Here is a 26,116-nt window from a genome sequence, read left to right as displayed (position 1 = left end):
TTTTAAAGAATGGGTTGGTGTGGGGATCTTTGGATGTATTTGTTTTGCAGGCACTTGCCTTTGCCTTTGGCTTATTTACAAGCTAAGAGTGCGTCAAGCACGTGAAAAGGCGGTGTTAATTCAGGCTGTGTTGGCCATTGAGCAAGGGGTGTCACCTTCTGTGTGGTTGGCTAATCTGGCACGAGAATAAGTGGCATTTTTAGTATATCTCTGTTAAAGTTAGAATTATCATTTACGCTAGGTGTCTGCAGGGTACTGCTGTAATTACTATGTACTTTTCTTTGAGGACTGTGTATTTGCATCCTGGAGATTTCTTGTACTAATTAAAGCTTCAATTGTCTTGTAACTTCCACCTTTGATCTTGAACTATAACAATGATGTTGGAGGAGAGAACTGTTACTGTGTGCCTTGTGTTCATTATGATGCCCCTGTATTGTACAGCATTGGCAAGAAAGGTGATGTGTTTTCCTACCTCAGGCCCTTGCAGTTGCGCAAGCTGGATAAGCTCCCCCAAGTATGGTTTTCCATACCGCTATGTCTTCATGGACGCAGGATGCGAGGCAAAGCACTGCACTTGAGAGTTTTATTTTGAACCTCAAGGAAGGCATGCCCTATTGCATGTGGGTTTGATGTTCACGTCCCACCCTACGAAAAAAGGCATCGGCTTAGGTGATGTCAGGCCCGGAGAAGGCGCCACTCTGGGACTGATGTTCACTATATGCCACTTTTGCACAGTAGGATAGGGCCTCTACCTTCACCTGTGTTCATAAAATAAAGAAGGGGGAGCTGTGGCGAGCCGCCACGCCGCCATGAGAAGATGGCGCTGGTTTCCGCTAAAGCCTGAAGTGCATTCTAGGTAAACAAGCCCTTATTTGGTTGTGCCAACTGTTACATATGGGAGCACCTATGAACATAGGCCAAGTGGCAGGAGTAGATTGGCTATTGCAAGAGTATAAAGGTGTATGAATTCGGTTCAAGGAAGAAGAAGAAAAATCCATGGTTGTATAGTAATAAGGTCCTGATTAAACTGCTGAAGGAAGATTCCTGTGTCGTGCTTTCTTGCGGGCGAGGGACACGACACTTAACGACTGAGACAATGTCACAGCCCTTTTTATTTTTTGTTTTGAGGCAGAGTCTCAATAAATTGCTAAAGGCCTCACTAAGCTGCTGAGACTGGCTTTGAACTTGAGGTCCTTCTGCCTCAGCCTCACAAGTTGTTAGGATTACAGGTTTGTGCCAAGGTGCCTGGTGGGAAGTTCAGTATTTTTTTTTTTAAATACGTTATAAATTAAAGCAATACTTTTGCAGTACTAATAATCTTTCATTTTTGCTTTCTTTTATTTTCATAAGAATGTAACTAAAACAAAATGATAAACCTCCAATTGTGTCTATGTAATAAATCTGTATGAAATAAAACATATGTATAAGAAATGTATGTGCAGTGATATCTGCAAGTACATATGAAAAATTACCTTCACTTCTGAAGAGGCTAAAAGTTGGCAGAAGATTCTAATCTACACAAACACACACACATACACAAAAATTAGCAGAAAGAGAGACATTTTTATTTGTACAAAAGTCATATCCCTGTTCCTCCCAAAGATTATTTTAACAAGAAATTCTCATTAGAACTTTTACACATATTCATTGTAGAAATAACAAGTAAGAAAAAAGTAGAAATAGATGTAGAATTTTATCAAAACTACCCATATGCTAGGTAAATAAAGCAGAACACAGAAAATGTCAAACTATTGAATTGAACAGAGCATATTTTCTGCTATCAATGAAACTAAGGAGAAATTGCCCAATATTGGAAATAAAATAAACTTTAAATGAAAAAGGAAAAGAAAAATTTTCCTTATAAGTTGAATGCCTGAAAATAACTACTTTTACTCTATTTTTTTCATATATTTGTGACTAACACAAGACCCAATCTATTTGTGTGTATGTATAATCAAGCTTTGTTTTCACCTGATATACAAAAGAATATCTTCCAGGTCAACATACATCTACATCTTTGTCAGCTTCAATGGATACATAATATTCCATTCTAGGAATGCACTGCGTTTTATTCCCCAGATCCATTCTATGAGTTCTTTTTAACATATTGATGTTTTAAACAGTGTTCAGAAAAATAATCTGCATGCATCTTTTATTATATTCCAAAGATATTTAACATAAAGAAATTGATGGGTAGAGACATGTTATTAAAATGTACAGTAATAACATCTATTTGGGAAGTCATAAGCAACTCAAACCTTAAGCAGCAGTGTAAGTACTGCTTCTCTTCATCCTCACAAGTTTTGTAGCTAAAAATATTTACATTTATCATTGAACTTAAATTTCTTCTCTTTCAAGGGACTATAAGTACTTTTTCCTATATCCATAGGTCATTTGTACATTTGGAAAAGAACACTTTCTCTAATTTAAGTTAGAATTCAGGGGCTGTGGGGTACTGGTAGAGCACATACATAGCAAGCTCAAGGCAATGGGACCAAAATTTAAAAACTAAAAGATAAAGGAAAGAGAGAGAGAGAGAAAGAGAGAGAGAAAGACTTCTTTTTTAGTTTATTCTTTCTTAAGAACTTTGCCTACACAAAATGTATAAAGGAGGACTTGTATTGTCTTCTAGCATTTTTCTCTAATTTTATTATCTAAAATTAGTAATCCACATTTGATCAGGGAATTATTTTGTGACACAAAAATCCAGCTAATTTACTCCAAACAGGCATTTCATTCACACATAATTCTTTTCCTACTAATATAATATGTAACCAGTAGTACATTCTTAATTCTTTCAGATATTTGGTTGTTCCTAAATTTTATTCTCTTCCACTCATTTATCTGCCTTCTTGACTGTTGGCAAACAGTTTGTGAAAGACGAGGGTGTGTTTTGAAACCCAGAAGGAAAAGTCCTTTTTACACTTTCTTAGTGTCATCATTATCCTAAAAGGTTTTATGTAGAACTCAAAAATGTTAAAACTCCGATATTTTTATTTGGTATATATGAAATTGATAACCATAGAAAGAGTTCACACTTTGGAGATAATGAATATATCTATTAAAATACACCACACTAGGACCCAAACCCTGGCTATTCTGGGTCTCCTGAAAAACAGACAGGGGAGGGGAGTTAGGGAAGCAGCATGAATCCTTTGCAGTCTGGCAACCCTGACATCTATTCTATTGGCTCTGGTTCCTGATACTGTGTACCACATATGCTGTAAACAGATGTTCTGCTCTCCCTGTCTAAATAAGGGAAACATGAAAGAATAACTACAGGCAATAATATGGCAACAGTGAGAATTATCAGTTTTGCACAAAGTTTTGAGTGCACAACACCTAGGGTAATCTGTCTCAACTAATGACAGGTTTGAAAAATAATATTGCACTAGGTACTTTGCAGAATGTGAATGGTGCCTAGACCTCTATTCCTAAAATGCTTTTGAAGGAATACAAACATTTTTACTCCATGTACCTGTCTGATTACCTGAACAATATGTCCCTACATTGAGTACAGTCAAAGAAATTAGAAGTAGTGCTGCATTTGTGTAAAAAGAATTCAAATGGACTCTGGTGTCATCTATAAATAATTAGAAAAAATTCAAACAAATTAAATGACTAAATGAAGCATTTAGAGAAAAAAGAGTGCATGTCAACAGTCAGGTTAGGAAGATGGTTAATTGATCAAGAGGCACTGAGAGTAGACGAAATCCTAAGTGAAGTAGATAAGAAAGAGTGAAAATTACTGAGGACTAGAATAAAAACCTTAAAAAAAGAAGAATGTAAAAATAACTGCAAAAACAAAACAAGAGGAAAAACACATCATCTTCCCACTTCGAAGAATCCTTATAAGGACTCTCATTCGACAAAATGTACGCATAAATATAGGCCAACAAAAAAATAGTGGTTTCCCAGCACCGCGGGGGCGGGGGGGGGGGGAGATTAGTGGTTTAAGTGGATTACGAGCACTATTTTCCTCATATTACACTTTTTTACTACATTCATAATATGCTTTTTCCTTCGTAAAATTTCCGTTCCTTCTTTATAGTTAGACCTAACCTTAGGGTTAGGGTGACTGTTAAGGTTAGGATTAGGTTTAGATTCTCCTAGGCGCGGGCGGGGAAAATATACAGGTCAACCTCTTCCAGATTCAGGCAAATGCTCTTTCGCCCCCACCCTCCCGCCTCTGCCTCTTGCCTAATTCTTTCCCTGAGGCAGAAGACTGCTGAACCCAGGTCCTTTGCAGGCAGAAGAGTGAGGACATAGGAATACCTGCCCTGGTCCAGGCTGCCACTGCTACTCCAGGCCCACAGGGGCTGGCACGCCCCAGAGACCTGTCACAAGGTGCACACCCAAGCTCCTCCGCCCCTCTGGCCACTTCTCCCCTGCCACCTGCCATCCAGGTGCGGCCACGCCCCGCCCCGCTCTCTCCCCGCAGTGTGAAGATCTTCACTGCTCCCCGCCTCCTGCAGGCTTTTTTTTGCACCTGGGAAACCCTCTAAAGTCGGTTTCTCTGCAGCTGCTCCTTATCAAAGCCTGGACGTCAGATTTACCCCCAGGTCTACAGGTACTAGGACGTGCTGAGGACTCTCTGAGCATATGAAAGCCAGGCATGTTGGTGAAAGGACGCCTGGCCACCCAGTTACCTGTCCCCTCCAGGGCATGGCCTGGATAGTGCAGGCCTTTTCCCATTGGACGTGCCTCTTGCGGTAGGCCCCTTGACTCTGGGGCTGCAGGACTCGCAGATTCTATTACCTGTTCTTCTTGTCTATGTCATTGACATGACAGCCCCCGCGAACCAGGAGACGCCTTACTCCCTTGACATCACCATGCCCGGCAGCTTTATGGATACTCCCTATCTGGTTGTATCAGTCAACTTTAGGCCTGGCGCAAAACGCAGCAAATGTCTTCCGCCTAGAGGTCATCCTCCGGCGTCAGAGGCCTTATCCCTTCCCCTGGGCTTTTGTCTGCTCTGGAACCCAGTACTGGGTTTTATGGGCGTGCCAACTAAAGTCTGTGCACAGCCTGGGAACAGGGCTCGCCTCGCTTGGCTATAGAGCAACAGCCAAACAGTCCCATCGGATTAAGGGTACACACACGTGCACACCAACGCCGCCCGATCTGTCGCGGTCCGTGATCGCGCTCCTGCAAACTGACCGCGCCAGCTGCAGCCAGCAGGCACGCGGATCGACCGCCCAGTGAGAAGGTGGAGATGGGACACCTAGTCAAAGGGGCGGACCGCCACCTGCCTAGGTCCAGGTTGCCACCGCTAGTCCATGCCCACCGCGTCAGGCACGCCCCTGAGACCTGTCAGGAGGCATGCTCCCGCCCTCCCCTGACCCTCTGGCTGCTTCTCCCCCTGCCACCTGCCTTCCAGGTGCGGCCCCGCCCCGCCCCGCCCCGCCCTCTCCCCGCAGTGTGAAGATCTTCACTGCTCCCCGCCTCCTGCAGGCTTTTTTTTTGCACCTGGGAAACCCGCTAAAGTCGGTTTCTCTGCAGCTGCTCCTTATCAACGCCTGGACGTCAGACTACCCCCAGGTCTACAGGTACTAGGACGTGCTGAGGACTCTCTGAGCATATGAAAGCCAGGCATGTTGGTGAAAGGACGCCTGGCCACCCACCCAGTTACCTGTCCCCTCCAGGGCATGGCCTGGATAGTGCAGGCCTTTTCCCATTGGAAGTGCCTCCTGCGGTAGGCCCCTTGACTCTGGGGCTGCAGGACTCGCAGATTCTATTACCTGTTCTTTTTGTCTATGTCATTGACATGACAGCCCCCGCGAACCAGGAGACGTCTTACTCCCTTGACTTCACCGTGCCTGGCAGCTTTATGGATACTCCAGATCGGGTTGTATCCGTCAACTTTAGGCCTGGCGCAAAACGCAGCAAATGTCTTCCGCGTAGAGGTCATCCTCGGGTGTCAGAGGCCTTGTCCCTTCCCCTGGCCTTTTGTCTGCTTCTGGAACACAGTACTGGGGTTTATGGATGGGCCAACTATAGTCTGTGCACAACCTGCGAACAGGGGCCCGCTGGGCTTGTGTAGAGTCCAACAGCCAAACAGTCCCTGCGGATTAAGGTTATACACACGTGCACACCAGCGCCAAGAGATCTGTTGCGTGCCGTGATCCTGCTCCTGCAAGCTTAGCCGCGCCAGCTCCAGCCAGCCTAAGCGCTGCTCTACTGCCTAGTGAGAAGGTGGAGGTGGGGCACCTAGTCAAAGGGGCAGACCGACACCTGCCTAGGTCTAGGTTGCCACCGCTAGTCCACGCCCACCGGGTCAGACACGCCTCTGAGACCTGTCAGAGGTGCGCTCCCGCGCTCCCCTGGCCCTCTGGCTACTTCTCCCCCTGCCACCTGTCTTCCAGGTGAGGCCCCGCCTCGCCCGCCCCGCCCCGCCCTCTCCCTGTGGTGTGCAGATCTTCATTGCTCCCTGCCTCCTGCAGGCTTTTCTCTGCACCTCTGAAACCCACTAAAGTGGGTTTCTCTGCAACTGCTCATTAGGAAGGCCTGGGCGTCAGACTGCCCCCAGGTCTACAGGTACTACGACATGCTGAGGACTCCCTGAGCATATGAAAGCCACGCATGTTGGTGACAGAAGGCCTGGCCACTCATCTACCTGTCCCTACAGGGCATGGCCTGGATAGTGCAGGCCTTTTCCTTTTGGACCTGCCTCCTGTGGTAGGCCCTTTGCCTCTGGGCTGCAGGACTGCAGATTCTATTACCTGTTCTTCTTGTCTATGTCATTGATATTACAGCCCCTGCGAAGCAGGAGATGCCTTACTCCTTTGACATCACCGTGCCTGGCAGCTTTATGGATACTCCGATTGGGTTGTATCTGTCAACTTTAGGCCTGGCACCGAACGCAGCAAATGTCTTCCGCTCAGAGGTCATCCTTGGGTGTCAGTGGCCTTGTCCCTTCCCCTGGGCTTTTCTCTGCTTGTGGAACCCAGTACTGGGGTGTATGGACGGGCCGACTAATGTGTGTGCACAGCCTGCGAACAGGGGCCCACCGTACTTGGCTATGGACCAACAGCCAAACAGTCCCTGCGCATTAAGGGTACACACATGTGCACACCAGCGCCATGGGATCTGTTTCGGGAGTGAACGTGCTCCTGTAGGTGGAGCCGTGGCGGATCCAGCCAGCACCCGGGCGTCTCTACTGCCCAGTGAGAAGGTGGAGGTGGGACACCATGTCAAAGCAGGAGAGCTTCCTGCCCTGGTCCAGGCTGCCACTGCTAGTCCACGCCTACCGTATCAGGTCTGCCCCAGGACCTGTCATCATACTCCCCCCCACTTCTGCCTCAATGCCTGTTTTCCTTGGAAAAGTGGGACAGTGTTGCCTAGTCTGTGTCTGGCTCACTGGTAGGCCATGGTCAGGCATGTGGAGGCCTGGGTTTTCTTCCCTTTTTTAGGGACACTGTTCCCTTGTTCTGGGTGTTGTTTAGTGGTATCACATGACTAGGGGTGTGCAAACGTAGGTGACATTTTAGGACTGGGTATACTGTGACCCTGGCCTGGTGTGTCTCAGTGATAGGGCATGGCCAGGTCTGTGCAGGACTGGGTTCCTTCCCATTACTGGGGACACTTTGCCTTGGGTCAGGTATGGCTCAGTTTTAGGGCCATGGGTCCATCCCATGGCTGGGGATACTGTTGCCCTGGCATTGGGTGTGGCTCAGTAGTAGGGCATGGCCAGGCATATGGAGGCCTGGGTTCCATCCCTGACTTGGACACTGTTGCCCTGGGCTTGTGTGTGTCTTGCTGGTAGGGCATGTCCAGGCATGGGGCATCCTGAGTTTCTTCTCTGTACTGGGAACACTGTTGTCCTGGGCTAGGTGTGGTTTAGTGGTATGGCATGGACAGGCATATGGAGGCCTGGTTTCCATCACAGGAGTGCAGACACTGTTGTCCTGGGCATGGTGTGACTCAGGATAGGGCAGTGGACCAGCGTGTGTAGGTATGGTTTCCATTGCAGTAGTTGAACCGCTGTTGCCCTTTGGTGGGTCTGGCTCTGTAGAATGGCATGGCCAGGCATGTTCAGGCCCAGGTTCCATCTCTGTTGCCCTGTTATTTGGTATGGCTCAGTGGTAGGGAATGGCCAGGTGTGTACAGGCCATGGTTCCAAACCAAGACTGGGGACATTGTTTGTTGGGATGGGTTGTGGCTCAGTTGGGCATGGCCAGGCATGTGGAGGCCTGGGTTCCATTCAGGACTGGGGACATTGTTGCCCTGGACTGGGCATGGCTCAGTGGTAAGGAATGGGCAGGCATATTCAGGCCTGGGTTCCATTCCAGGACTCAGGACACTGATATTTTTGCTTGATGTGACTCAGTGGTAGGGCAGTGACCAGGTTTGTGGAGGCCTGTGTTCCATCGAAGTACTGGGACCTCTGTTGCCATGGGCTGGGGCGTGGCTCAGTTGTGGGGCATGACCATTCGTTTGCAGGCCTGGGTTTCAGTGGCAAAAAGTCTAATACAGACCCTGGGTTGGGGGCACTGTTGGTATACTGAGCACACCAGGGAGGACAGGTAGGGGCGACTGTTGGGGATCAGACCTGAGGACAGTGCCCACGCCCACAGGGAGGTGGCACAGTGGCTGTGTGAGGACTGCTTAGACATGAAGGTTCTTTGAAACATAGCATGGCTTCAGGGGCCTCAGTGGGCACCACAGGTTTCTCAGGAGATGGGGACATGTTCATCTGACACTCTGGGACATCTAGACCCTCTGTGAATGGATGGAGCTGGACAGAGCTGGAGACCATCACTCTACATAATGTAAGCCAACCCCAAACCAAAGGTGAAGACTCTGATTCAGGAGTGTGGGTTGGAGAGGGGAAGATTCACTGTATTAGACAAAGGAGGATCAGGGAGGGGATGGGAATGGGAAAGACAGCTAGGGAATGGGACTCACTCTCCTGGTTCCTTTACGAACACAGGCCAGTGAAACTCCCCATCATGGAACTCCCCAAAGTGGGAAGGAATACCCATTGTGTACCTTTTGCTCCAAAATGTGCCCTACTGTCCTGTATGCCCAAATAAAAAAAAAACAATTGATTAAAAAGAGGAAAGGAGAAAAGTGCCAGTAAGGCATTGACATGGGATTTCCCTGCCCCCAGCATGTCCAGATGTCCCCACTGCACAGTGCTATCACCACCCCCCTTCAATGCCACCTAAGTGGGCAGCCGCTTCCACCAGCCAAGGGATTCAACCAGTGCCAAAGGCATGGGGTACCTGGGGGTGAAGTGACCAGGCTCCATGTCAGGGCCACTGCAGCCTGGGAGGAGACCCCTTCCTGGCCCCTGCACTCCTGACCCAAAAGACCCCTTTCTGACCCGCTGTACTCCTGACTCAGAGAACCCCTTCCTGGCCTGCTGCACTCCTGATCCAGAGGACCCCCTCCTGCCTCGCCACACTCCTGATACTGCAGCAGTTGAGGCACCGTGCAAACCAGTCAGAGGATCCTTCACAGACAGGAGAGACTGGTCGGACAGGTTCTCAAGGGCAGCAGCCTTAACTACAGTGCCCCATGAAGTCAGCCTGAAAATGAGGACATTCCAATGTTAGGAGTCCAAATGTCCTCTGTGAAGATACCATTCTCCCTCTACTCCAAACATGTGCCCGAGTGCAGGGAGCCCACTCACACACACACATGCAGAGAAACACACACATTCAAACATGCACACACAGGCACAAACACAGACATATGCACACACAGAGATGCCTACATGCTCATGCAGAGACATATTCAAACATGCACACACAGACACATACAGATACACACATGCAGAGACACATACACACTCATGTATGCACACACAGACACGAACACATGAGGACACACATGCATGTAGAAACATGCATACAGGTCTCTACGCATTTTATTGGAGCAAGAAACAGAGGCAAGTCTATTTCAAGAATACTTCCTTTTGTGTTTTCTTGAAGAAAAGTCCATATAAAAAATCCAGGGCAAGTGTAATTTTTTCATGAGATTTCTGCCCAGCAGTGGAATTCTGAAAAACTAGAATTAAAAAAGTGCAAGTTTTCTGACCTAGAAGACTATTTTCATAGCCTCATTTTCTTCACTATTAAGGGTGAGTAGGAGGAGGGCAGCCTCCAGAAACCTGGCCGTGGAGTGGAGGCTTGAGACAGTGAGGTACATGGCCAGTTCAGCGTCCTCTTGTGGGGGCCTCTCAATGTTCCCTGTGCACCCCAGCCCACAGGCACTATCATCACCACCCTGGTTTGCAGGTGTAACTCAGAGGCTTCCTGAGAGCTTCAGGGAGTGAGGAGTCAGAAGGAGTGGACCTGGGGCTGCCAGGGCTTCATGCTGGTGGAGTTAGGACAATAGGTGGTTAAGAAACACTAATTCAATGTCAAGTGCGTGGTTCAGAATGAGGACACCAGGCCTGGGAGAGCTGAGTCGGTGGCTCAGGGCCAGGCTCCACAGACAGAGGGATGCATGAGACCTGTTGCCCTGGTGTGTCCAGCAAGGGTGCCGGAGCTTTCTTGAGGCCCACTCCTAGAGCTTCCCTGCATCTGGCAGGCGCTCCAGGACAGTTTGGCCAAGCAGGCAGGGGCAGGCCTTGGTCCAGCTGCTGGGAGAGGAAGTGGGTGCCAGCAACACCAACATGGCAGCGTCTCTGCCAGGGCTCCTGGAGGGCAAGTGATGGAGACGCAACTAGGCATTTGGTGAAACAGGATTTGTAGGCTTTAGCACCTAAGGAAGGAATGGCAGGTCAGGTGGGTCTGCAGACGCCAGGAATAGTCCTTGCTCTTGACAGGCCCTCTTAGAGTGACTCCCTTGGTTTCCTGAGTGGTCCCCTGCCCCTCACATGTGCTGCTTGGTGTTCTACTGCACTGAAGGCACCTCCAAGTGTGTGTCCTTGGAGGCTCATACTCAGGGAGGCAGGAGAACTCCTCCAACGCTCCAAGGAGAGGTCTTGGGAAAGGAAGCTGGCCAGGGTGGAGGACAGGGGCACTTGCAGTGATGGGTACTGGGACTGGCAGCTTCCTGGGGGACAATGTGGCCAGTGGTCTGGAGGGATCAGGAGGATCTATTCCCTGAAGAAGGGGCAAAGAGGGACATGCGGCAGGGCATTGATGCTGCCCACCCACGCTCCCGTCTGAAGCAAGGGTTCAGAAGCTCAGGCTGCTGCCCTGCCAAGCCCAGCCCTCCTTGCCCTGGGATATGCCCCGGGATATGCCTGGGAGATCCGGCTCTTGCTGACCCTGTATTCTGTGCCCATCCTCCCTCTGGGTCAGAATTAAACAGTCCATGGCAAAAAGGCCTAGGCACTTGTAGGGCAGCTCCTCCAGACAGAATTTAAGTTCAGCCTGTTTCTCTTAGCAAAACAGGACTGTGGGAAATGCACAATTTTATTAAGAATAGCCTTTTAATTAATCTGATTTCAAATAATATTTTTGGATTTTCGATGACTATGTTACAATACTTAAGTATGTGGCACCTTGGGTATAGTACTTCCTAAATTATTCCAATTTTTGACAAGAAAAGGGAATTTTTGCCCAAGGAGTATCAATAATACCGCATTGTTAATTTTATTGGGGTCTTAAGAATCTAAAAGCTCAAAACAGTATTGTAAAGGCCCTCACCCTTGCATTCTGGGAGGGCACCCCTTACTCTCTTTACCATAAATCCAATGCAGAAAGACACAAAGCACCCACAGCTGAAACCTACCAAGGTTGGTTTTGTGCTTTTGAACGGCCACAGGCATGGGGGCACTCACTTGCCCTAACCCTGAGCTGCAGGGTCGAGGAACGGCAGCTCTGGGGAACCCCGTGCTGGGTCTTGCAGACTCACACAGTCACGTGCAACTGTGCCATCAAGGTGCCAACCAGGCCCTGGCAAAGTTTCTGCAAGGCTGGCTCTGGGTCAGCTTTCACCAGTCGCAGTTCAGGAACCAGCCCACAACCCACAGCCCTGACCGTCTTCCTAGTAAAATGCCTCTGAGTGGAAAAAGCAAGAAGCTGCTGGCAAAGTGGCCTTCTCTTTGGCATCCTAAGATGAAGCAGGTTGCTGGGCTTCCTGGGCACATGTCTCAGGGCAGGTCTGTGGATGAAGGCACCTGAACACCATAGCTGGTCCTCACCATCTCCATTGCTGCCTACGATTTGGAGCAAGAATCCGCAGCAGTATTTGGAAAGCATCTCTTTTGGGGTCTCTCTGAAATCTGCATAAGTCAGAGCACAGGGGGCGTGGCGTGTGACCTGGCTCACAGGAGGGCGGTGACAGCTGCCCTGCCCTCATCAACAAGGCCTGTGCTGTTACCTGGTATGAACCCAGCCCCAGGCACTGTAAGGAGACCAGGTTGGCCAGAGAGAAAGATCATAAGGATGGTCAGTGACACCAACTATGAAGCCACCGATAAGTGTGAGCACTGGACGGGACTCTGGCATGCTCTCCAGAGGCTTCCTCCTGGTGTCTCATGGAGTGAGCTTCACAGAGTAGCACAAATTTGCTTTCCAGAGAGGGGTCGCCAGACAACCACTCCACATGGGCTCAAAGCAAAAGACTGTGAGCAAGGTCTGGAGATTGTGGATTACACAGGAGAAGCAGTGATGTCTGCCATGACATGACAACCCAGGGACTCTCGGGCGTTGAACTGGACGTGATCACTAGCTAGCACTGTTCCAATACGATGGGTATGATGGCGGCTGCCAGGCAGACAGGGCAGGTGGTTTTGCACGGGAGTGGAGAGGGCAGTGACTGCTGGGGCATTGCTTTGAAGAAGGGGCCTGAGGCTCAGCAGGAGCCCACATGGCCTAGCAGAGCAGCACTGTGCTGCAGGTCTGGAAGTCACCTCAGCAGGGCCACCTGCCTGTTTTCCCAGTGTGAGGACAGAGGTGGGATGCTGCCTCACCTTTGCACACGACAGGTGTCTGACCTTTTTTTCCTGTTGCAGCCCAGGCTACCAGAGACTTTTTCTCCTGGCCATGTGCAGAAGGAGTGAGGGGGTCATGAAGGTGCATGTATGGGGACCTACCTGGACAGAGGGTCAGCCCAGACATTTTCTAAAGGGCCAGCCGGCAAATATTTTAGATGTTGTTGGAGTAAGAGCCCATTGGAACTATACTGTCCTGTGGTGGGTGGAGGGGCAGCAGCCAGAGACCACTGGCACTCAGATGGGCCCAGTGTGGGGGAGCCCTCATCCACGCTGTGAGAGACACAGGCAGCACACATCTGCCTATGAGTGGGGCTCAGGATTTCTGCCTGGGACAGCCTCTAGTCACACACCTGGAAAGTTCCTTCTGAAGGGACCAAGAACCCTGCAGCACTGAGACCTACACATTCCTTTCAACTCCCAGTAATGCAATCCCAGACGCCCCCTGTGCCAAGAGCCTGGGGTCTACCAAGTGCATTTCCAGAGCCGCACACCCCAAAGACCACATCTTGTGCTTCCCTCTGTTGAGAAAGAAGCCCTCCAAAGCCCTGTAAAGCAAGTCTGTCTCCACAGAACACTTGGTATCAGGCGCTGCCAGCCCTGGGGGAAGGTATCTGTGAACAGAGGCCAGGGCTTTTGAGGAGCAGAGCAAGGGACCTCTGAGTCCTGAACAGAAAATGCTCCAAAATGGGAGAGGAAATAACCAGAGAGACAGAGCGGGTCACACTGCTGGCACATGAGGTCTGGGCTGGTGGAGAACCTGGGTGGCATCCTGGGAGGGGCTGGCAGCTTGGGAAGACACTGCAGGGACTGGCTGAGCAGGGATGGCCATGTGTGGGAAGAACTTCAGGTGAAGGAGGCAGAAGACTGGCAGGCTCCCATGAGCACCCCAGGGCCACTGCTCAGAAGGCATGGTGCAGACAGACCCCTGTGAGTAGCCCCACTGCCAAGGCAGATTCTGCCCAGCCCAGGGTGGAATCCCTCCGCGCCTTCACCCACCTCTCCAGGCTGTGGTTGGTTATCACATAGACCTCCTCGTGAAGGGGGCCCTGTGCAGTGTTCAGCAGGCAGCCCTGGGGCACCAGGAGAAGGGTGCCCGGGGTCATCATCATTCACTCAGGCCACCTCAGCAGGACCCCGGCTTTCACCAGGTTTAGCACTCTGTGTAGCAGAGGCCGGGAGGCAGGAAGGAATAGGCTACCAGCAAATTCGGCTTCACCTTTACCCAGGAGCTAGATGTCTGAACTTCTCTCCTTTGGTAGGGGAGGCAAATCCACCAGCTGCAGAGAATTCCAGAAAACAGAAAACGGAAACAGAGGTACAAGGGGAAAGATGTGTTCTCTGGGTGTCACACAGAAAGGTCACGATGGGCAGTAGGCAGGGCAGAGCGTGCCATCGGCTGTCCCAGGAAGGCACCAGGATCATAATGAGCTGAGCCTCGTCCTCTCTGGATGACCAAGGTTTGGCCAGGTGGGAAGTGGCCACTGGCAGTGTGCACCTCCCCTACCCGTGGCCCACTGCCCCACTCCCCTTGGGAGGAGGAAACCTGGCTGGTCTCGTCCAGCTGGCAAGGGGTAGGACCTGGGACCCTACAGGTCCATCAGAGACTCTCAGTAACATGGCTTGGAATTCTGGGGCACGGGCACCCTGTGCTCTATGCATGAAGCTCAAAAGAGGGGCGAGGAGGGAGAATCCAGAGATGGCATCAGCCTTTTCAGGAATCCTCACCTGTAGTCAGAACCTCTGGAGTTCCAGTCCGAGGACAGATTGTACTGGTGCTGGTGAAGCAGGTTGAATTAGGGTCCTGCCCGGCCATGCAAGAGAACTCCACCCTTTCCTCAAAGGGATCTGATTTCTGGACAGCACTTCCTAGTTCACAGATCAGACAGACTCACTGCCCTTGGCTATGCCCCCAGAGGACAAAGGAGAGAATCCAACTTCCAGGCTCACTTTCCTCCCTGGGCCCCTCCCTGCTCCCAAACAGACCCTTCCTCTCTGCCTTGGTGCTCCTTTGGGATGACTTGCCCTCCCCCAGTCTGGGTTCCAAAAGCAGGTCAGATGACAGCTGTGAGATTCCCATAATCCTCTGCAGTTCTCTGGCATTACTGGGACAGAGCAAAGGAGACTGGGAATGTGTGTGTGTGTGTGTGTGTGTGTGTGTGTGTGTGTGTGTGGTGCACACCAGTGTTCAGGGGGCAGAGAAGCGTGTGTGGACTCATGGACTCATGAGTATCTGTGAGGCACATGTGTGAGCATGCACACAAGTTTCTGGGATCTGCTCCACCTGGGGCAGACAGACAGGCTCTGAAAACAGGAAGCAGGCAGGACTTAGAAATGCAACTGTTCCCCAGAAAGAAACAGCGTATTTCACCCTCCCTTAATAAAAGTAAAGCCCAAAAGGTTGAAGAGAAGGGGAAAGGCATGATTTTTTTTTTTTATTATGCTGGAAAATACTTTAAACAAGGTGTTTGGAAATCTGCACTTGGCCTATAGAAAAGGATCTGCAGTTCTCAGGGGTCCTGCAGCTGAAATCCCTGAGTCCTACAGGGTGTGTTCTATGGCAGACTGGAGATGGCATTGCCATCAAAGAGCCATTCAGTTCCAAGTGGCATTCCCAGAGGTTTGATTTAGAAAAAGCCCCTGGGAAGCGGGTATCGCATCGACAGGAGAACACTGATGATCCTCCATATGGTGAGGACGGGTCCCCGGGCTACTGGAATTGTAAATAAGCTTTTGTTTGAAGAAAGTGTAGCTTAGGACCCTTTTAGATTCTCGTGTCCTGAGAGTTCTTATAGATGTGCCAACTCAGGAAAAGCACAGCAGACCATTGGCAGCTGTGCCTGGAGAACTACCATGCCAGGAAGCAGCTCTGCCCAGCTCTGCCCACCCCAGGGCTGGAGGGACAGCCAGGATCCTGAACTGTCCTGCCCACATGGTAGGAATCATGCCAGGCCCACTCCGTCAGAAGCATGAGGATCCAGAAACATGCTGTCTCATGACTACTTCAAAGTACCTGACTTCTGGGCAGAGTCTGCAGTCCCACTGCCAACCCTGCACTCCTCCCCAGGGCAATGTCAACAAGCCCCTCCAATAAAGGAGGATAAATTTGCAACATCCTGGATAGCCAGCTGGGGCCATGGCCTTGGCAGAACGGATCCTGGAAATCCACCTGGTCACAGACCAGTCTCAGGGCTAGTTTCACCATATTTTGCTTAAAGTGCAAGATTTCCAAGGCCCAGGACTGAGCAGTTACCTGTATCAAATCAAAGAGGTCATCTCTAAAATCCAATTGCTTTTAACGTGAATTGCAGAAATAAGTGGTGAGTGGGAATGCAGCAGGATTGTGCAGGGTTGCTGCTCCTTCTCGACCCAGAACTTCTCCCCAGAAGACAAGATGGTGTGGGCATCTGTTGAGGGCTGACCCTGTGCCAGGCAGGGATCCTAGTGCTTTCTATCCTCCCCAGGGGTTGGATGCTGTTACCATCCCCACTACTCTGAAGAGGCAGAGAGAGACCAAGAAAATCACAGAGGCCTTCCTGCTTGTTCACAGAGTTGCCAGATTTTAAACCCTGGTGCTCTGGACCACAACCCATGCTAACTGTGTCCCAGGATGGAAATGCAGATCCAAGCAACCTTTTGAAGTCAAACAGGGGAAAGATAAACCCAGGACACTTGATGGCATCAGAAAGGGGCACCTTCCAGCCAGAGGCTGTCATTGGAATTAGACCATAGGGAGGACTGGACAGTTTGCAGAAGGCTGACTTTATTGTACAGATTCCTACTCTTTCAAAAACCTCCAAAGTTAGAGCAGAAAGAAGCGAAAGAAGGTGGATGTAGCAGGCAGAAGAGGCACAGGTGAGTGTGGACTGCCCCAAGCAAGCCAGGGAAGTAGGACAGTCCCCGGCTTGACGCTCTTCCCCAGAGGTGGAAGGGAAAGTCAAGGTCTGGACTTGCACTGGGGACACAGATGGCTGCCTTATAGGTGCTGGGAGCCTCCAGGGAGCCCTGCCCTCTGACCTGAGATGCAGACTTGACCAGCCTCTCCTCAGGTTTACCTTAAGGAACACACACCTGTTAGGTGCTTAAGTTGGGGCCCCAGGAACCTGAGTGAGCACCAGGCAGCCCCATGTCCTTCCAGATCCTAAGTTCCAGGGAAGTTGTGCACCCAGGCCCTCAGGTCCTCTTTCTGATTGTGCATCTCCTATTGACAGAGCTATTATGAAGTGTCAGTTGGATGGTGGGTAACATGTATGCTGAGACCAGTGACTGAGACTCCATTTAGCTTATTTTCTTGGAGTAGGGAAAGAGCCACACCCACTCATGGTTCTTGAAGCCAACCTTGTTTCAGGAAAGTGCATCTTCATAGGATGAAGATTTAGAGGCCCTGCTGAAGGTGGCCATGGGAGTACAAACCCACAGGAAGGAAGATATTTAGATAGTACTTGGGGAAACAGAAGTCCAAGTAGCATTCCTCTACTTCATAAGCAACCATTCCCATTTAGTGTCTGAGTGTCCGTGAGTGTTTTAAAGTATTTGATACTTTTTGTGGCTCTGAATAAGGCAGGAGTTGTACTGGGAAATTAATTGAATTTTAAAATTTGTAATGTTTCAATCTCTCTAAGAATGGGATTCCCAGTAGCAGCATATATATTTGTTCTTTTTTACTTTGGGTCTTCATCTTTCAAACCATTAAAATGTTTCAGGGAAATCTCTGCGCTCTTTTTGAGTTAAAGGAATCAAGAGGGACATTTTAGCAGGTGGTTTCCAGGCTGAAGCACCAAGGCTGAAATTTCAAGTTAGCCATCTTAGTCTCTGATCCAGGGAGATACAATGGAGGAAAAGCAGTATATCTTCCTATCTCATGTTAGATTTTTAAACTTGTTTCAATTCAGGCCACAAAGTTTATGTTGGCCACTTAGTGGATTTTTCAGTTCAGCCTTCAGGACAGAGAGGTTTGGAAAATACACTATTCTTAGTTCTCCATCATTGTATTGGCCATCACTCTTTGAAATGGAACCAAGTGTGACTTTACTGACTGATTTATAGAATGGGAAAAGCAGAAGCAGAAAGAGGTAAACAAAAGTTTTCTTAAAATGGGAGTCATATTTTAATCCTATGAGTCCAAACCCTCATTTAATATAGTGATATCCAAACATTCACCAGGTTTTATTACCTTAAAAACTGGACTGGACTCACCCATTTTTGTTATGTATTTTTGCTCAGAAGTTCTGCAGAGACCTGATCCTGGTGATATCAAGCCTACTTCAGAAAAGAGCAACAATAAACCTGATATCAAGGTAAATGCCCTCTTGTCAAATTAATTTTCTTGCTCTGAATTTTGTTTGTGAAGTGCTTAGTCTTACAGTTTAACAATGCTTTTCTTGTCATCTTATTTGGAAATTTTCTCAGGAGAAATTATCTTGCACAATTGTGTTGAATTTTTATTTTTACTTTTGTAAATATCAACATCCCATCTACTACTTCAGGCAAGTAGGGGTTTTTGAAAATCCATAACAGCAACAAAATTATATTTGGAAAAGCATTCTTTCTGAAAAAATATTTTTAGATGTAGATGAACACAATATATTTATTTTATCTTATGTGGTCTGGGGAGTTAACCCAATGCCTCACAGGTAGGCAAGTGCTTCACCACTGAGCCACAACCCCAGCCCAGGAGAAGCATTCTAATAGCACAGGAAATATGAGATTTGGGAAGGATTATTTGGGAAAGCTCACTGTGACTTGTAAATGAACTTAATTAATTATACTCAGGACTAAATAAATCTTTAATGGTTTGGATAAGTATTTATGAGTCATATAATTTTCCTGATGCCCTATAGTTTGAATATTATAGAGAACACTGCATACATTTTTTTTTCTCCTGGATGCTTTATATTTTAGTTCATAAACTTTTTGGAGAACTTTTCTCTATTTCCATCCTGGGTTCCGTATTTACATTTAAACTATGAGAACTTGTTAAAAAGGAGAAATTTAAACCTGCTTCTCAACATTTCTATTGTAAAGGTATTGTACTTCCTTTGCTGGACCTGCCTGTTAAAAGTATATATACATTTCTTAATATAAATGAAGACTAGATATTTTCTGCAAATTACAACTAGTTGTTGAAGCAAAAAGTCTTAAAAACCATAAGGCATAATTTGAATTTCAGAAAACTTTTGCATTGTACTGTTTTAAAATATACACTCTGAATCTTTATGTCATACTCAGATTTCAGGTTTAGAAATTTGTGTACTTAGTTACTAAAATATTTATTTTAAAAGTCTTTTGTACCTCTGAGCTATTGCAAGATAGGAAACATGGGTATTTCTTGGAAAACTGAGTGTTTTGATTTGAAAGACCTTTACATATATTGTGAACATGAATCAATGGGCAGAAAATAAGACATATATATAACGAAGTGTTTTAAGTAATAAGCCTGAGGTAGCTAAATATTAAGACTGTTGGATTTCTGAAAATATGGCTTAAGTTTGCATTCTCTTTTAAAGTTCAAGAGGTAAAAGTTCTGGTGAGTTATCATAAAGTAATGTCATAAAAAAGTGAATAAGAACATGTAACAAATATGAAATTAGATAGTAGAATATCCCTCACTTCTTCCAGCTTTGAGCTAAGATTGGAGTTTAGATCAAAATTTGTAAAAATTTTTTGATGCCCAACCCATGTGCTATTAAATATATATTTTTCAGTTTTACCTTCATTCTAGCATTCTGATTATCAGTTTTTTTTCAGAGGGAAATTGGGGAAAATTATTTTCTGTACTAATGATGTTACAGATTTCAGAAAGTGGTTCATAACTATAGTTAACAAATTGAATTCCTTTTATACTAATAAAACTGAATGTTTTTTTATACTAATTTTTATGCAAAAAAAATGATAGTGTAACAGAAATCAATATTATCAGTATTAATATATTGGTCAAAACTCTATGTTGTATTTCTTTCCATGCTTTTTTCTTCCTTCCTTTCCTTTCTTCTTTGGCTTAAACACATGTTACTGGTCATGTCTCTCTCTTTCTGTTTGGTTCTTCCTCCTCCATTACCTTTCTAAAAATGTTTTACCCCTAGACTCAGTATTTCTTTTTAGAATACATTTCTTTAGGGTCTATTCTTTTCAGTCACCTGTGCCTCCATGATGACTTCTTTACTTAGTCTTCCTGTTTTCCATTTGCTGTGTGTGGCTTTCATTCATCCATCTTTGTCCTACAGAATTTATTCTTGCCTTTCTGGGATGGACCAAATATATGTAATCATATGTCTTTAGCTGTCTGACATACAGGGTAAAAGAAACTTACATACTGTTTGTGACCCTATCCCATCTTAGTTACAAATTGTCCTCAAAACTCAGCTCTTGTGTTTTTCCCACCAAGAGGTAGTTTGTGCAAATGAAAACCATGGAAACATTCAGAACATCACAAGTAATTACTTCCGATTTCTTAAAATGTCAGATTTTTACAAGTATGCTGAGCTACAGATGGATCAAAGTTTTACCCCACATTATTGTGCTCAAGAAAATAATCCATTGGGCATCACAGTATTTGTGTAATAACTGACTAGAGGTAAAGAGAGTAACATTTGGAATTGTCTCTGTCATCTCTTATAATTCTAAACCCATGTGAAAATGCAGGTCATTACATGGCAGAATTGGGGTTTGAATGTACATAGGAATGATTCAGAAACATGTGTTCTTTCTAATGTGTCTTTCTAATTCTGAATATTACAACCATTTTATCAAATGTTATGCTTGGTACACATAAATCTTTTTCATCTTCCCCAGAATGTCCCTGAAAGAAAAGAAGTATGTGGAGATTTTCAGCAATACGAGAATGATGGTAATGGACTTGAAGTCTGCTCATTCTTGTGCTGTTTATTGAGTTGCAATTATCAACATTTTCACATATTCTTTACTTTGTTTTAATTTACATTGAAGCAAAATGTGACATTGAGTGTAGGGGATGCACCCTAATGGCAGCTGCACCCTTGTGACAACCTCTTCCTCATACGTGGCACTGCCTGATCCACCAACAGTTTACCCGGACATCTTCGTACTGCCACTCTCCCCTGGAAACTGAAAAATGTGTTCTTACCCAGCAACTCCCTGATTGGTCTGCTCATCTCCACCCCATACTGTCTGGGATTGGTTAGCAGCAGTTCCGTGAATGTGATCAGCTCGTGCTTGCCATTTAGTTCTATGGGACTCTCTCCCTTGTGAATTCCCCGTGCCATCCTGACCTTTAAGTTGATTGGTTCCCACTTAGTCCCCACCCAACATAAAAGCTGTGTAACTTCCTTAATAAATGAGTTCTTGCTGTGCTTTGTGTGCTGACAGGCCTCCCGACTCTGGTGGGTTTCCATTGCCTCCGACACTCATCATCCTGCTCGGCCCCATATTCTCCTCAGGCGGACCCTGAGGAGATACATCGGACCTTGTTGCTCGACAGGGAGCAACAACTGGTGCCCCGTGTGAGGATCACGAAGTCGCCGACAGGTCAATTGGACTGCAGGTGAGTGTACTCCCATAAAATATGGGACAGTCCAGTTCCAAGTCTGACCCCTCCCTTGACTCCCTTAGGATCCTCCTTAGAAGTAGAGGATTAGAACTCTCAGATAGCCAGGCATTTCAGACCTGGAAGGCTCTCATTAAGGCAGCCCCTTGGCTGCCTGAAGCAAATTTGTTTGACTGGGAAACATGGGACAGAATTGAACAACTTTTTCATAAGGCACAAGTTAATAAGGGAGATATCCCACCACTCAGGACTTTCCCCACTATTGCAGCCCTTAAAAGCTGTTTCCCACCACGTCCTATCCACAACCCAGAAAAAGATAGGGGCCTCCCCAAAGGTGCTGGCTCTCCAAAGGACAGTTCTGAGGTCCTCCCACGCAAGCGTCAAGAGAAACTATCACAAGAGACAGAAACACGCCCCCCTCTTGATCCCTTTGATGCAGCTCCATGGCCACTTAGGGAGGGAACACCTGTGTCCTTGAAGCAGTCCTCCTCCAAGTCCACTCCTTCTTCTAATCCTTTCCAGGCTTCTTCAGCTCCTCCTCCACCCTTTCTGGATACAAAAGTTATCTTGAGCACAGGGTCACTCCCTGCCCCTGCCTGGCCTTGCTGAAACCTGCATTGGAATGAAAAACTGCAACAGTATCAGTGGGGGAGTGACCTGAGACTTAAACTCCTGGGCTACTACACAGAACTCATTTTCCTGGATTCTTGTTTTGTTTTGTTTTTCTTTAATGCTGTATTTTTGAGCTCATGACTTTTTTTGATCAGTCCTATTTTTATCCAACTCTGTAGTTATTTTTGAACATCTGTTACATTGCAATGGAGATTCACCTATAAAGTTACAAGGCCTTTGATTTTGTGTTATTTGTATATCATGCTGTCTGATGTCATGATTTGTCTGTATCAAAACTGAGCGCTCCTAAAATTAAAATTTAAAAATGGATCCAAATATTTTTAATTCACGTGATTTAAAAAGGTTCAATTTAAATTGGGTAAACTAATAAAAGTGAAATGTCTTTAGAAATAACTTGCAAGTCTCTAGGTGGTCAAACTAATGAAATGTTGATGTTAATGAAATGTCTAATATCAATTATTTCTAGGACTTTTCTTCAACAAGAAAAAGATGACAAATACTGTTCAGGACATTTGTCTAATATCTTGACTAAAAACAGGTAACTAAGAGTTATGTCCTAACAGGTATAATTCTATTCTTTTTTTTTTTCTGTGGTCTGGGTATTTGAACCCAGGGCCTTGTGCTTGCGAGGCAAGCACCCTACCAACTGAGCTATATCCCCAGCCCCTAACAGGTACAATTCTATATACAAAGGATTCTAAAGGTTTCAAATGTGTTTCAGTTAGAGTACTATAAACAACAAAGTATTTTATCTTGTTAAAATGGTGTAATTTATCTAAATTCAGAAATTTCATAAGAGTTGTTTCAGAATGTGAACAAAAAGGGGTCAACACATAGGAAAGAGAAAATAAAAGGCTCTAAAAATGGAATTATTTTTAGTGAAGAAGAAAATCTTTCTGGATAAGAAAGTGTTATATAATGAAATACATGAGGGTCTAAGTAAGTGCTAAGAAAATCTGTAAGTAAAGGGCAAATGTCAACAAGTTTGCATGTAACTAAGTTGGTTACAAGTATGTAAGACAATCAGTTAAAACTGTTTAAGGTTTTTCTTAAAGTCAAATACTACTATACTGATATAAACCAAAGTTTAATTTATATGTTAAATTGACAAGGATTTCTTACAGACATTAATTTATTCTTAACATTATATCTGTTAAGTTTCATTCTTTAGGACAATTAGTCTTGAAAATTGAGGTTTAAAAACTAATTTGGGTAATATAAACGTAATTGGGAAATGGTCACTCTTTGTATATTAAATGTTTTCATATTTTCCAGGCATACAAGTTTTAAAGCAGGGAATTTATCAAGCTGCTATTCTCCAAACTAAACTTGTCTGTAATGGTAATTATAAACAGTAAATTTTATTGGGGATTTATTTCTATCATTTAATATTCTATTATAGGAGTTGTTATCAATAGGGTGTATGTAAAATTTGTTACTTTTCCCACCAAGATTGTTTTTACCTGAGGCTAATCCTTCCTTTCTCACGGTGTTCTCAGATGGGGGAAAAAGAGGAGCAGCAATAGTTATTTCCCCACCTTCTATGCAGGGTGACAAAAATCCCCAGGACATTAGTCCATGACATTCAAGGTTCAGCACAATTCAAAGAGCTCTATGCCATTGCTCTAGCCTTAAGTGAAATACAAGAGCCTTTCAACCTGTTCACTGATAGCCTCTATGCTGCCAATCTACTCCCTAACCTCCCCTGGTCATAAATTAAGCTTGATGATAATCCCATCACTCCTTTAATGCTTCAGGCAAGAAATCTGTTAAAGTTGAGGATGAAACCTATATTCCTGCAGCACCTCCATGGGTACCAATGCCTCCCAGGTATTTTATCTCAGGGCAATACAATTGCTGACTCCTTAGCATCTTCTCTGCAAAGCTATTCTTTTCAAGAGGAGGCTACCTCCTTTCATGAGCTCACTCATGTTAATTAGCGGTGCTTACACCACAGGTATCCCCAGGTCCCTATTAAGGAGCTAAAACAAATCTCCCGGACCTGTAAATCTTGTTTGCCTTTTCTACGAGTACCTCCTTTGCAAGAAGCTGGAGTCTATCCCCGTGGGTTAACACCTAACCATCTGTGGCAAACAGATGTCACCCATTATGCTCCTTTTGGAAAGCTCAAATACGTCTTTGTAACCATTGATACTTTCTCACATGCCTGCTGGGCCACAACCCATGCTGGAGAAAAGACAAGACATGCTATCAATCATTTGCTACAATGTTTTGCAGTCCTCGGCCTACCCAAACAACTCAAAACTGACAATGGCCCTTGTTTCACCAGTAACTCATTATCCACATTTGTAGAATGCTGGGGTATCCAGCAAAATACGGGCATACCCTACAATCCCACTGGTCAAGCAATTGTCAAACAAAACAGAACCCTAAAGACCCAGCTATTAAAACAAAAAGGGGGAGTATCATCCCCCCATGATCAATTAAGCATGGCACTATGCACTCTAAATATTTTAAAGTTTTCCAAAAATGATAATCTCTCCCCTTTCCAGAAGCATTGGGCAACTGCAGTAAAATATCACAACATCAAAGTCCAATGGAAAGACCCTCTCACAGGGGCCTGGAGAGGTCCTGACCCTCTCATAACTGTTGGAAGGGAATTCGGATGTGTATTTCCTATTGATGAGGACAAGCCCATTTGGGTCCCTGCAAAAAATATTAAATATCACCCCCCTCCAAATGATGCCCTCTCCTCACAAAATGACATTACTGACCCAAGGAGCTCCACCTCTTGAGGTATGGTATTCTCTTGTCTTTAACAGGTATGAAAAGACCTTGGTGGACTCTGCCTCATCATCACTGGATTGCTCATCATCTCCCTGTTGGTGTTCATTAGTGCCATCATCATCCAAGCTTTCCTGGAGCACCTGGAACTATACCATAAGTATCAAAACCATACTAAACCCTAAATCCCTCTGCTTACCATGGGATCTTTAGTAGCCCTTTGCTTCCTAACTGTAAGTACTATACTAGTTCAAGGAAACCCCCACCTCCCATGGAACCAAACCTGCATGGTCATCAATGCAGAATCCGGCAAAATAGCCAATGTCACCTCCTCAAATTTAGCCCCTCTAGGAACTTAGTTTCCTGACCTCCTTGTGGACTTATGTGACCTTGTGGGGAATACATGGGACCCTTCAGATCAGGAACCCTTCCCAGGTTATGTGTGTTTAACTCCTGGGGGTCGCAGTAATACCAGAAGCCTAGGGTTCTATGTCTGCCCCGCTCACTCGAGAGACAGAAAGCAAATTGCCAAGTGCGGAGGTCCTGAAAGTACCTACTGTAAAGCATAGGGTTGTGAATCTACTGGGTGGATCCTGTGGACCCCTCCCATCACTGGAGACCTAATCTCGGTGGAAAGGTGTGGAAACATACAAGAAGAGGGATGAGGTTACTGCCAACAGAACGGTAAAAGGGTGAACTGTGGGCCATGTTATAACAAAGACCAATTAGGATATTCTGCCTTCCCATTAGCTACCCCAGGGGGATGCTGCAATCCATTAGTCATAACGTTCACCCCCGTGGGAAAAAAGGCAAACTGGGAGGCTGGAAAAACCTGGGAACTAAGGCTTTACTGCAGTGGGTATAATCCTGGACTAATCTTCACAATTAAGTTAGTCCAGAAACCCCTGAGCAAAACAGCATTGGGCCCCAACCAGGTACTTAACCCAAGCAGACAATCTGTTCAGCAAGCTAGTACCCTAAAACCAAGCCTAACACATTTCTCAACCATATCTCCTAGCACCAAGACCTTGCTACTGAAGCCTACCACTCTCCCAACAGGGACCCTCGAGGACCCCCTAGTAGCTCTTCTAGAGCAATCCTGCTTAGTCCTAAATAGCTCTAATCCCAATATAACTAAATCCTGTTGGCTGTGTTATGATACAGCCCCACCATATTATGAAGGCATAGCAACTCTAGGAAACTATACCTCTTCCCACAACTCTAACAAATGTCGCTGACAATCAAAAGGTTCCCTAACCTTACAACAAGTCACTGGACAAGGGCTCTGTATGGGCTATATTCCTGCATCTCATCAATCTTTA

The sequence above is a fragment of the Sciurus carolinensis genome, chromosome 5 (assembly GCF_902686445.1).
Source record: "Sciurus carolinensis chromosome 5, mSciCar1.2, whole genome shotgun sequence".
Taxonomy (NCBI): domain Eukaryota; kingdom Metazoa; phylum Chordata; class Mammalia; order Rodentia; family Sciuridae; genus Sciurus; species Sciurus carolinensis.
This window is presented reverse-complemented; position numbering follows the sequence as displayed.